At 42.7% G+C, this 13650-nt stretch overlaps 1 protein-coding gene across 2 annotated transcripts in view; it reads left to right on the top strand.

The window, feature by feature from the left end:
* Nucleotides 1–200: 200 nt before the first annotated feature.
* Nucleotides 201–13650, top strand: part of FASLG (Fas ligand) — a 43580-nt gene continuing 30130 nt past the window's right edge. The window contains exon 1 of one of the 2 annotated variants that reach the window (XM_070474317.1): nucleotides 201–338. The gene's annotated coding sequence lies outside the window, so the exon portion shown is untranslated. Of the gene's footprint in view, nucleotides 339–6442; nucleotides 6658–13650 lie in introns of those variants that run through there. The other variant, XM_020902523.2, reaches the window with a different exon arrangement.

The raw sequence follows: 13650 nt of genomic DNA, 5'->3' as shown, positions 1-13650 counted from the left end.
CACACATAAGATGAAGAATGTATGTCCTGTGCCAACAGGCTGGGACTTCACCATGTGTACTTACACTGTATGACTTAGGTAAACAGGATGTGTATTTGTGACTGACAAGCCTCAAACCCCGAGGCGGCTCCTGGCACAGCTCCACCTCTGACCAGCGTGTCTGACTTGCTCTGCGCTGTGGCTGCATCTGGCTGCTGCCGCCTGAGTTTCCGTGGTTAAAGTCTCCTTTGTCTAAAGTTCTGAGAACCCCAGTGCTGGTGCCTAGAGGCTGGCTCGGTTTTCTAGAAGACCCAGGGTTGGGGCTCCCTCTGCCCGTGTGCTGCCACCCCTGGAACAAGGTGAGGGCTGATTTTCTGTTTCTTGAGCGGAGTACACACTTGTTCCACTGCACTCTGGAACACCTGAGATCTGGAGCCAGACCACAGAGGGCTGTGGGCAGGGCAGCCTCTGATGTGTCTCATCTCTGGAAACCCTGACTTTCAAGCTGTGTCAGAGCCACCCCAGAAGAAAGTGACCAGGCTTGAACCCCAGGTTATGGGAGGAGGAAGGAGTAGCCTTGGGCAACTGGGCAGCTGGCTGGGAAGCTTGTGCCCTGAAAGGGTGGTATTGGGGAAAGGCTCACCGATGGGCATTACTTGTGTGTGCCTTACCTTGGAAGAGGAGGGCTGGTCGTGGGTGGGACAGTCGGAGTTGCAGCTGCCACTGACCTCACTGCTTGGGGAACAGGCAGAGCCAGGCTGGCAGGACTGCGCAGGGGTTCTGGTCACACTGAGCAAGGGAGATTCGGGTCACAGATCAAATCTGCAGTTTCCTTCTCTTCAGTTGTTTATTTGCTTTCTATGAGCTTTAAGCTGAATGCACCCAAACTTTAAAAAAAAAAAAAATCAAGTTAAATGAGTGAAGATAATTCTTCAAGTCCCATGTCAGAGTAAACCTCCTCAATGAAGTACTTCCTCTGCTCCCAGCTCTGTCCATTCCTCCACCCTCAGTCCAAGTAGGATTTAACCTCCTTTTTAATACAACACTAATTTGAAGGTGTCTAGAATGTTTATCACACTTATAATGCAATTACTGTTACATGAGGACTTCTCTGCCTCAACACAGCTTTTCTGACCACGAGGAACCTGAGCTGGAGGACTGGCTTGCTCTATCTGCCTCCCTGAGGTGGGTGGTGAGGGTGCCGCACGTAGAAGCTCAGTGATCAAGAGAGGAAACAAGGGGCTCCGAGACGTGCTCCTTTCCCTGGCCCACGGCTGTAACCGACCACCAACACTGGCCACATTCAGGGAAGGAGATGGAGATCTTTTAAATACGTTTCAAATAAATGAGGTTGGTAGAACACATGTCATGACATGGCTTCAGAAATGTATCTTTTTTTTTTTACAATTTGACATTGTTTAATTATTAGGAATATTCAATAGAACGAATGCTCTATGTGATATATAAGTATATACAAACATATCTGTACATACATCCACATTATATATATATTTTTTAAATTAGTATTTTATGAAATCATAACTACTAATAGATGACATCATGACATCACTGTGAAGTCTTTTGACTGCCCGCAACTTTTATAGCCATTTTATAATCTGAGAGCTACAAACAAGATCCCCACTGGTGGTTTACTGTGTAAATTCCCTGAGGACAGGGTGTAGCTTGTGTTCCACTTTATTCCCACAGTGGTTTGTGGTGCCAGGTGCTCAGAGGTATTGATGGCATGACTGATCGGCTCCTGGCTTTATGGTGGCACCTCAGTCTAATTTGTTTTTTCTTTCATTCAGATGTGGGGGGGTGAGGTGGGGTGGGGCGGGGCTGATGATCATCAGGAAATCAATCAGGAGGGGCAATGAGAATTCAAGCCATCTGCCCAAAAAGTAGGATTGCAATCAGTCCTGAAGGTCTAATGTTGTGCTTTTGTCAAAGGACTTATGTCCACCCTGTTTGTTCTGGATAAACACAGGGAGGGACAGAAGTCATGGAAAAGGAAGGACTTGAGATCGGGGATAGCTTTTATAAACAAACAAACAAAAAAACCTTGGGGTTTGAGCAACAGAGAAAATGGGACTGATGATGAACCCTGATTCAGACGTCTTTAGGTGCCTCTAAAATACAAATTATGTGCTGGGGACCTGGAAAGCATTGTGGGAGTTAGAGGAGGTGAAACCTCATCAAAAGCAGTTTCATGTTCTCACACTGAATTTCACTGGAAGGTTAGGTGGGTGGAGGTCTCTCTGTCAGCTCAGGATGAGCCCTGCTCTCCTGGTGAGCTCTGCTCTGCCACCCGGCAGCCCTAATTTTTTGGGTAGTGTTGACCTTTCTTCTTCTCACGGACTGCCAAGACTTAGGCCAGTTGCCCCAAACATTGTCACTGCCCTTTCATTAAAGCTCTTACTCTCTTTAAGCAGTCACAGAGATTTGCACTTTCTCTTGAATTGTTTACTTGCTTCATATGAACGTTCAGTTGAATGGACCCAAACTTTTTTTAAGACATCAAATTAAATCAGTGGAGATAATTCTTCAAGTCCCATCCCAGAGTTAACCTCCTCAAGGAAATATTTCCTCTGCTCCCAAGCCTGTCCATTCCTCCACCCTCGTTGTTATGGGTTTATTAGGTCTCTTTTGGTTTTAAGTGACAGAAACCCAACTCAAACAGGCTAAGACTTAGAAACAAAGAAAATTTTATGGCCCTTGCAGTTTATAAAATTTAGGAATAGATCTCCAAGAGTAAGGCCCCCTAGATTCAGATACTCTGGTAATATCCTCAGGTACTTACCTTTGCCCCTCTCTCAGCTTTGCTCTCAGACACTACCACATAGATGACTAGAGAAGCAGGTCTAGGCCTCCTCTCTGTGTTACGGATAAGCCCTGAAGAGCAAGATACTTCTTTCCTAAAAGCTCCAGAAAGGTTCCAGAGCTGCTCAGTAATGGCCTAGCTTGGGGCACTTGGCCAGCTCTGACCCAGTCACTAAGGCCACTAAAACTCATGGTTTACTGACCAAGTCTGAGTCCTGAGTCCATCCCTGGAGCAGGATGGCATCTGGGTGGAAGCAGCTACAACTGAACAACAGAGACAGAGAGGGTGGAAAATTTCTCAAAGAAAATTGGATTGTTGTTACCAAAAATGGGATGATGATTACAGGGTAATTTACATTACAGTGAACAAGCATAGACACTCTGTAATGATTTCTGCATCCTTCCTACATGCAAGAGTGTTCCTATAGAAACATGCCTTTCCATCTAAGCTTTAAGGGCTGGGCTCCTAAAATTGCATCTCCCATTCCTCAGTACCCTCCTGGTTCCATTTAAGAGCTTTTTTTTTTTTTTTTTTTTTTTAAAGAAAGTTGGATATTTTCTTGTAGAGAGTGTTCATCAAGAGGGTAAATACCATTTCATTTTTTTTTCCAATCCAGTGAAATAATCAAGAAGCACAATCTCTGCTTCTTATTAAGGACAAACAAAGTTTCTAAAACCGTCTGTGAACAAAAGATCATCATAGATTTATCTGAATGGAACCAATATGTCATGTGGTTTGAGCCCCATCTCCAGGGTGATCAGGGTGTTTGGAGCCTGTAGTCAGATGTACCTGGCCTTGATGAATGCTGGGAGACTGGAGGTTTTGGCCCTGTCTCTGCCATTCACAACCTGTGTGAGACTGAGTAATTCACTTCTTTCCTGGGCTTCAGTTTTCTCATCTATAAATGTTAAGTTTTGGACATTTTCTCTCTAGGGTACTCCACTTTATTTCTGAAGTATTTGATTTTTGGTAGACACTCAAAATCCATAATGCTCTTAATTATGGAGTAATTCACTTCTTTTTTGGGTTTCAGTTCTCTTATCTCTAATGTTAGGTTTTGGATGTTTTATTTCTATAGTGTACTGCACTTTCTAAAGTATTTGATTTTGGGCTGACATTCAAGTCTATAAGACTCTGGGTTAAACCTCCTCCATATTTGTATATGGCAAAACTTAGGCACTGCAGGATTAAATTTTAAAAACATCTCCCTGCTTGATTCAAGAAGAGGAGTGTTAGTGACAATAATGCTCAACACTTCTTTCAGGACAAGAGATGTCACTAAGTCATGGACATCTTCAGATCCAATGTGGGCTAGACTTAGTTTCTGGGACATAGTCAACCAACTATCAATTGTCCACTGACCTTGTGACGTGAAACTACCCACAAGAATGAGCAGATGCCCCCAGCGTGCCTAAACACGGAGGATATGAGACAGGGAGGGAGAGAGACGTTTGTGCACAGGAAACAGGAAATTGTGTCTATTTCATGTTTAATCATTCTGAGATATTTCATTAATGGAAATGAAATACTGCCAGCCATGATGCTCATTTCAGTTTGGAAAGGTCTTTTATCTCAGATTTCCAACTGGACAACTAAGAAGTTATACTGGATGATCACACTGTGTTGAAACCCAAGGCAGGCCCATGCCTGGTACAGACACATTGTAGATACAGAGTGAAAGAAAGAGAATGAACGGATGGCTGGATGCTAAGATGAATTTCAGTTCCAGCTCCGTGACCTTGAGCACGGGGATCTCTCTTCAGGAGGGAAGACAGCACATAAGTCCAGAAAGATGTGAAAAAAAATGGAGAACACAGAAAATACGTGTCTATAAACTGGAGAAAGGGGCTGTGGGACAGGAGAAGAGATGTTTGAACCGAAAAGTCATAATGCTTAGCTTCTGCCCCTGAGACCCATGAAAGGAAGCGCTTCCTGCCATCCTCTGACCACTTCCTCAGTGTCCCTCCCACGACAGTCCCCCCCCCCCTTCAACTCTGCGGAGTTGGAGTTGAAACAATCGATTGAAGGAGTGTTGTGGAAATGAAACTGCTTCAGTGGCCACCGTCACTGAGTCCTTGTCTGTGTCTTTATTCTCTGCCCAGCCCTCTCCAGGCCCTCCCTCTGTCCTGTGTGGTGATATGGGTTAACCTGAGCCCAGAGAGAGTGAGCAGGACCATTGCAGGCTGTTAAACACACTCACATGTGCACACACACACACACACATCCTGACCTGTGTGTGAACCTGCATTCTGTGTCAGCTGTCAGAATGTAGGTTCACATGCTGGTTAGGGTGCAGATGTGAAAGCAGGCCTTGCCGTGGGGGAACAAGGATGGTGCAGAGCTGTGAGATAAAGGAAACCCCAGCACCTTTGCTCTCCCAGCTGGAATCCCTACTTTCAGAGGGTTGGAGCCCAAAGAGTGCCAGACCCAGGGCTGAGGGCTCCCTTTCTGTACAGTCAAATCACCTTGATATGTGAGTGACGTGATATGTGAAGATGAAGTGCATTGTAGGATCGGGGTTCTCACAAGTTAGGTATCTGCAGAGAGGAAGCTGATTCAGCCAGTGGGTCAGTCACACTCCTGGGGATGCATTTAGGTATCTCAGTGTACATGAAAACCAGTTCTATCAGGGGCAGGACAGACCTGCTGTGGACAGCAAGATGCAGAGGTTAACCTCTGTGGTGGTGATGGGGGTCGGTTTCTGGAGCTGGCAATAAAAAGGCAGGCTGGCCTCTGCAGTGGTGAAGCATGGAACAGGAGATGCCAGGCAGGTGCCTTGATAGACTGATGGGGCATTTACCAGGGGATTGGGGCAGGGTGCCAGGGCATGGCCCTGGAAGGAGAATCTGGCAGGGCAACAGGCCTAGGGAAGACAATGGCGGGCAAAGCAGGCCTGAGTGTGAGAGGAAGGGGCACAAGGGATGGGGAAAGAAAACGCCATTCCTGGATGCAGTGTGTTATGGACACTGGAGATGGACAGCCTGGGTTTGAACCCAGGCCCTGCCACTCTTTTGAAAAATGATTTAATCTTTCTGAGCTTTGGTCTCCTTATTGCCAATGGGGCTATTTAACCTAACTGGGTTATTTTGAGGAACTGATATGATAATCCATATGAAGGACCTGATTCAGTACTCTGGGTACTCTGTGACACTCAGGATCCTATTCTTTTGGCTACAATTTATTATTTTATTTTTTTGAATAAGGACTTTCTCAGTTACCCATTGCCTCACAAGACACAAGAGCTAAATATTTTTATAGTGGCATACCAGATATACTCTTTTCTAAAAGTTACAGACATATTCCATTTGATTTTTAGGAAAGGTTGAGAGAATAGATGTTTTACTGGATGGTCACTGTGTATTTTCTCATTTAGTCATCAAATCACCATATGAAGTTTATTATCATCATTAACCCCATTTCACAGATTAGACAACTAAGGTACAAACATTAAGTAACTTATTCATCATAATGTAGTTTAGTTATAGGTACAGATTTAAGCCCTGGTGTGACACTCGATAAGCATTGCTGGGGGCACCAGATGGTTGCTGGTTGATAAGAATAAGGGTATGAAGTTACAGCACAATGTGTAGCCCCAAGGTGACAGGACTGCAGGTCTCCTGTTATTTCCTGTTCAGAGGTCGGTCTGGTCCCAGAGTTCAGCCTGCAGTGTCACCACCTGTAACGTGCAGTAAGTTTTGGGTGAAGAGGGTAGACGGATTATGGAGCCATTAGGTCACCAGAGCTGGGAAGTGGGCTGCCCTCCCTGGCTCCTTGCTGCTTAAAGACTGATGCTCCGGCGTGCTGACTCAGGGCTGGCCAGCCCATGGCACATGGGGAGGACCAGATGGCGCCAGGCAGTAAGTGCTGTAACTGTGTTCTTCTGGGTCTTGGTTTTTGTCAGCTGCAGTTGATTTTCTGAGGATTTAGTTTCCTGTTTGGGCGGGAGAGGCATTAAATCCATTTTGGACTGATTTTCAAGAGCAGCAGCTTTCAGCATTTCAGTTTTAGTTTTCTGGATGACTTTGTGCTTATGGGCACGGGATATTGGGAATCTGATCATGCTCAGTGTCCACGCACTTTTCTGCCTCTCTTTGTCCTTCTTGCCAGTCCCTCCAGTCTCCTCTCTTTCCCCAGTTTTCAGCCTCCCTTTCCTCACTAAATCTTTATCTTCTGGCTTGTGGCTCTTTCACCTCCACCTTTCTCTGTCCACACCTTTTCCTACCTGTCTTTTGATCTTCTAACCAACTTCTCCCTCATCACAGGACTATGGTCTTTGGAGTAGAGGGGACCTCAGAACATCTAGTGCAGCCTGAGCCCCAACTCTCCGCCAGCACATCATTATCCCAAGCTTAGGAATCTCCCGGAACTGGGAGCTGACCCTAGCCCAGGGTGGCTCGTGCTGTGTTTGCAGCGCTGTGACTGTAGATACAGTGGGGCTCCACTGAGGAAAGAAGTTGTTCCCTCTGCCTCTGAGGAAGTGGAACCTTCTACTGTTTGGTTCTAGTTCTCCTCCACAGGTCTATCTATACAAGCAATGCTCCGGGGATATTTATTGAACATTTCCTGTGTGCCAGCCTCTGGGCTAGAGACTACAGATTGCAAAGTTGACTTGAAAGTATCCCAAAAGTTAAAATGCTTGTGTTTAGGAACTAGGCTAGATTTCCAATGACATGGTGTGTTAAGCGCTATAATAAACAAGCTGCAGGAACCATGAAGGAGAAGGGATTCACTGTGCCTGGGAAGGGCTCACAGAGGAGCTGATGTCTGAGCTGACATAGGGAAGAAGAGTTTACCAGGCAGGACTCGGGGACATGGGGCTCCATCAGGCAGCTTGACTAAGATAAAACAGAGTGAGGTATTTAACTGGAAGGAGTGAAGAAATGGGCTGGACTGATAGACTCACTAGGAGATGAAAAAAAAATCACGTGTGACATGATGTAGGAACCACACACAGGTGGTGCAAAGAGTTCTGGGAGCAAGAACCCTGAGTAGAGGTGTGGGGGTCCAGCACTTCCTGTTGTGAGAGGACAGCCTTGCTGGGTTCCGGTTACCTCTTCCGTTGATAGAGGCGACTGCAGTACAGTGCTGTCTGTCTTGTGGTGGGGAGAATAGGGGGTGGAGTCTGAGTATTCAGTCCAGGTCTCAGTCGTGGAGTACAGTGCATTTAGGGAGGTGAGGAGAGCTAAGCGGTTGTGAGTGTGGCTTCAGAGACAGGTAGACCTTGTAAAACAGGAGGCATGGAGAAGTGGGCACTAGGAGCTTAAAAGTGAGAACAAGAAACTTCCACATGGAATTCAGGTTCCCTAGAATGATAAATAGGGATTTTCATGGTATGTGTTTGGGGAGGGGTACTTATTTGTCAAAGGCATTCTAAAGGCATGTGAGAATTTGCAGGGGTGCGGGGACAGCATAGAGAGGAAAAACCTAGAGTCACAGAGGAAGACCTGAATTCCTGTGTAAGCTCAGCCTCTTCATAGGTTCTTTAGCCTCTCAAATCACTTGTAAAATAGAGATAAGATAATTCTTATCATGGAGGGCTGCTTGAGGGTAAAATAAGGTAATGTATAGAGTTCCTGCTTCCATGGTTGCTCAGACGGTGAAGAATCTGCCTGCAATGAGGGAGACCTGGGTTTGATCCCTGGGTCAGAAAGATCCCCTGGAGGAGGAAATGGCAACCCACTCCAGTATTCTTGCCTGAAGAATCCCCATGGACAGAGGAGCCTGTCCAGGGGGGCGCAGAGTTGGACACTGAGCGACTAAGCACAGCACAGCATAGAGTTCCTAGCTCAGTGCCTAGCATCTAGTACATGATAAGTAACTTGTTTCTTTCCTTCCCCTTTTCCTCCCCACCCATCCTGACTGAACATTGAGTAAGTGCTTGACCAGGAGGAACAGGAAAAACTGGATGAATTTGAGGTTGGGCTTCCCTGGTGGCTCAGAGGTTAAAGCCTCTGCCTGGAATGTGGGAGACCCCAGTTCAATCCCTGAGTTGGGAAGATCCCATGGAGAAGGAAATGGCAACCCACTCCAGTACTCTTGCCTGGAGAATCCCATGGAGGGAGGAGCCTGGTAGGCTATAGTCCATGGGGTCGCAGAGTTGGACACGACTGAGCAACTTCACTTTCTTTCTTTTTTCTTTTCAGTGGTAAAGAGCTGACTGCTAGTGCAGGAGACATAAGACACGTGGGTTGATCCTTGGGTTGGGAAGATCCCCTGGAGGAGGAAATGGCAACTCACTCCAGTATTTTTGGCTAGAGAATTCCATGCACAAAGGAACATGGTGGACTACAGTCCATGGAGTCAGACATAACTGAAGCAACTTAGCATGAAAATGACCACAGGGACAGGACTTACCAAATTAGGAGCTCCTGAAGGAGTTGTGTATGACCATGGCTTTGTCTTTGCACCCTTCCGTGCAGCTTGCCTCCTGTTAGGTGCTCAAGACATGTATGGATGGACTTGAACAGAAACAAATGCTTCCTGTGTTTCATTTCCAGATGTAGAAGATGTGGTGGGGAAGCACCAGGAGATAGGGTGGGATTTCTTCCCAGTTCTTCCTCCATACTGGTTGTGGTCTGGGGAGAATCCTCTTACCTGTCTTGAGCTCAGGTCCAGATCTGTGAAGTTAAGGACTTGAGTCAGTCAGCTCTCCCCTATTCCAGCATTGAGATTCTAGGACTTTACTGTAAGGTTTCAGATTGGTCAGACATCGCTAGTTTGCAAAGAAAGCTCAGTGGAGAGCACCTCATTTATCAAGTTGCAAACTGGTACAGGCCTAGGGCTCTTCTCTTACTGGGCTGTGGCTGTCCCACCATCGGTAATAGATAGCAAAACATATCCAGACTCAGAGGCAGTATGCTCAAATTTTCTTCTCATGAGACCCTGAGGTTAGAAGGCTATTCCAGCTGCATAGCCCTGACTAACATCTGCTAGACGCTCAAAGGAAACAATGGGTGACAAAAACAACGACTTTGACATTTAAGTCAGTCCTTAGTGCATGTGACCTTCCCACAAACCCACCATGACACCATGACAAATGTGAAGAAGCATTTCAAACATCAATAAGGGTTCTTAAAAGAGCCCACAAGTCCTAGGTCTTTCCAGTCTTTTTTCACTTCTAGTTAATTATTGAGCTATAACTGACATATAGCATTGTATATGTTTATGGTGTACAGCATAATGATTTGACATCATTATGAATACATCATGAAATAATTATATACATTATGTATACATCATGAAATAATTATCACAAGTTTAATGAACATCCATCATCTTTTATAGATGCAAAATTTAAGAAATAAAAAAAAAATGTTTCGTATGTTGAGAACTCTTGGGATTTACTCTCTTAACAACTTTCATATATAACACAGTGAAAGTGAAATTTGCTCAGTTGTGTCTGACTCTTTGTCACCCCATAGATTACAGCCTGCCAGGCTTCTCTGTCCATGGAATTCTGCAGGCAAGAATAATAAAGTGGGAAGCTGTTCTCTTCTCCAGGGGATCTTCCTGACCCAGGAATCAACATATAACATACAGCAGTAATTATATTTATTATGTTGTATATTATATCTTTTATACTTATATTTATCTTACAACTGGAAGTTTGTCCCTTTTGACTGCCTTCATCCAGTTTCTCCTCCCCCCAAAACCCTGCCTCTAGTAACACAAATCTCATCTCTTTTTCTGTGAGTTTGTTTTCTTTTAAAGTATAATTGAGCTACAATACTATGTTCATTTCTATTATTCGATATGTCTATATATACTAAAATGGTCACCATGATAAGTCTAGGTACAATATGTCAGCATACAATGATACTGCATGATTCTTGACTATAGTCTCCTCACTGTACACTTCATATGTGTGACTCACTTATTTTGCAGCTAGAATTTTGTACTTAATCTCCCTTACCAATTCCTCCTCACCTGCCCCAACCCTCCTCTTCTCTGGCAACCACCTGTTTTTGCTCTGTATTTATGACTCTGTTTCTATTTGTTCATTTGCTTTTTAAAAAAATTTATTTAACTGGGGGATAATTACAATATTGTGATGGTTTTTGCCATACATCAACATGAATAGACCATAGATATATGTGTCCCCTCCCTCTTGATCCCCTCTTCCACCTCCCTCCCCACCCCATCCCTCAAGGTTGTCACAGAGCACCAGCTTTGGGTTCCCTTCATCATACATGAAACTCCCACTGGCTATCTGTTTTACATATCATAATATATACGGTGGTGGTGCTGTAGTCACTAAGTTATGTCCGACTCTTGTGAGCCTATAGACTGTAGCCCCCTGGTCTCCTCTGTCCATGGGATTTTCCAGGCAATATGTTTCAATGCTATTCTCTCAAATTATCTCACCTTCTCCTTCCCCAACTATGTCCAAAAATCTGTTCTTTATGTCTGGGTCTCCTGCTTTGTTTTTTAGATTCCACATAATAGGTGAAGTCAGATAGCATTTTTCTATCTCTGTGTGTCTTATTTTACTTAATACCCTCTAGGTTCATCCATGTTGTCACAGATGGCAAGCTTTCATTCTTTTTTATGGCTGAGTAATTTTCCCTTATATATATCTTCTTTATCCACTCATCTGTTTCTGGGCACTTAAGTTACTTCTATATCCTGGCAGTTGTTAAAAAGGCTGCAGTGAACATACAGGTTCTTATGTCTTTTGAATTAGTTGTTTCCTTTTCTTCAAATAAATACCCAGGAGTGGAGTTGCTGGATCATATGGTAGTTATTTTTAATTTTTAAAGGAATCTCCATATTGATTTTCATAGGAGCTGCACCAGTTCACAATTCTTTCCACAGTGCATGGGTGGGAGTTCTCTTTTCTTCACGTCCTTCCAAGCACTTGTTGTTTGTCTTTTTGATAATAGCCTTTCTGATGAGTATGAGATAATTTCTCATTGAGGTTTTGACTTGCATTTCCCTGATGATTAGTGATATTAAGCATCTTTTCATGTGCCTGTTTGAAAAATGTCTGTTTAGATCCTCTGCCCATTTTCAACTGGTTGGATTGTTTGTATTTTTGATGTTGAATTGTGTAAGTTATATGTATATATATATACACATATACATATATATATACACACACATATACATATATATATATATGATATTAACCCCTTATTGGATATATTTTTTGCAAATATCTCTTTTCACTCACTCCCATTTAGTAGGTTGACTTTTCATTTTGTTGATAGTTTTCTCCATTATGCAAAAGCTTTTTAGTTTGATATAGCTCCATTTGTTTATTTTTGTTTTTGTTTCCATTGTCTGAGGGGACATATACAAAGAAAAAAAATTCTACCATGACTGATGTCAAAGAGCTTATGGTTTTTTCTAGAAGTTTTATGATTTTAGGCCTTAAGTCTTTAATCTGCAAATTTATTTTTGTGCTCTGAGAGAGGAATCTAGTTTGAGATTTTTACTTTAAGAGAGTAATCCAGTTTGATTCTTTTGCATGTAACTGTATAGTTTTCCCAACACCATTTATTGAAGAAGCTGTCTTTTCTCCATCATATATTCTTGCCTCCTTTTTTCATAGATTAATTACCCATAAAAATGTGGGTTCATTTCTAAGATCTCTTTTTTCCCACTGAATTATGTGTCTGTTTTTGCACCAGGACCGTACTGTTTTGATTACTCTAACTTTGAGTGTAGTTTGAAATCAGGGACCATAATACTTCTAGTTCTCCTTTTTTTCTTAAGATTGTTTTGACTATTTGGGATCTTTCATGTTTCCATAAAAGTTTTAGAATTATTTGTTCCAGTTCTGTGAAAAATGCTGTTGATATTTTTCTGGGGATTGCATTGAGTCTGTAGATTACATTGGGTAGTATGCTCTTTTTAACCATATTAATTCTTCCAATTTGTGAACATGGGCTATCTTTTCATCTGTTTGTGTTGCCTTCAATCTCTTTCAACAGTGTCTTACAGTTTTCTGAGTACCATTCTTTTGCCTCCTTAGTTAGACATATTTTTATTCTTTTGCAGTGGTTGTAAATGGGATTGTTTTCTTAATTTTTCTTTTTGATAGTTTCTTATTAGGAAATAGAAATATGATATACATCTGTATGTTAATTTTATACTCTGAAACCTTACTGAATTCATTGATGAGTTCTAGTATTTTTTTGTGTGGTATCTTTAGGATTTTCTATATATAGTATTATGTCATCTGCAAAGAGTAACAGTTTTACTTCGTCCTCTCCCTTTTGGATTCCTTTCCTTTCTTTTTATTGCCTGAGTGCTGTGGCTAGGACTTACAATAGTATGTTGAATGCAAGTGGTGAGAGTGGGCATCCTTGTCTTGTTCCTGATCTTAAATGAAATGTTCTCAGCTTTTCACTATTGAGTATAATTTTGGCTGTGGGCTGGTCATACATGGCCTTTATTATGTTCAGGTATATTCTCTCTATAGCTACTTTGTGACAGTTTTTTTTAAATCATAAATAGATGTTAAATCTCATAAAAAACTTTTCTGCATTTATTGAGATTATCATATGATTTTTATTCTTTAATAATGTTAATGTGGTATATCACATTGATTGGTTTGTGGATACTGAACCATCCTTGCATCCCTGATATTAATCCCACTTGATCATGGTATAAGATCCTTTTAATGTATTGTTGAATTTGGTTTGTTAGTATTTTGTTGAGGATTTTGGCATCATGTTCATCAGTGATACAGGCCTGTAATTTTCTTTTTTGTGTGATATCTTTGGCTAGTTTTGGTATTAGGATGATTCTGGCCCCTCATAGAATGAGTTAAGAAGCATTCCTTCCTCTCCAAGTTCTTGGAATAGTTTGAGAAGAATAGGCATTAACTCTTCTCTAAATATTTG

This window comes from Odocoileus virginianus, chromosome 11 (genome assembly GCF_023699985.2).
Source record: "Odocoileus virginianus isolate 20LAN1187 ecotype Illinois chromosome 11, Ovbor_1.2, whole genome shotgun sequence".
NCBI classification, from domain to species: Eukaryota; Metazoa; Chordata; class Mammalia; order Artiodactyla; family Cervidae; genus Odocoileus; species Odocoileus virginianus.
This window is presented reverse-complemented; position numbering and strand designations above follow the sequence as displayed.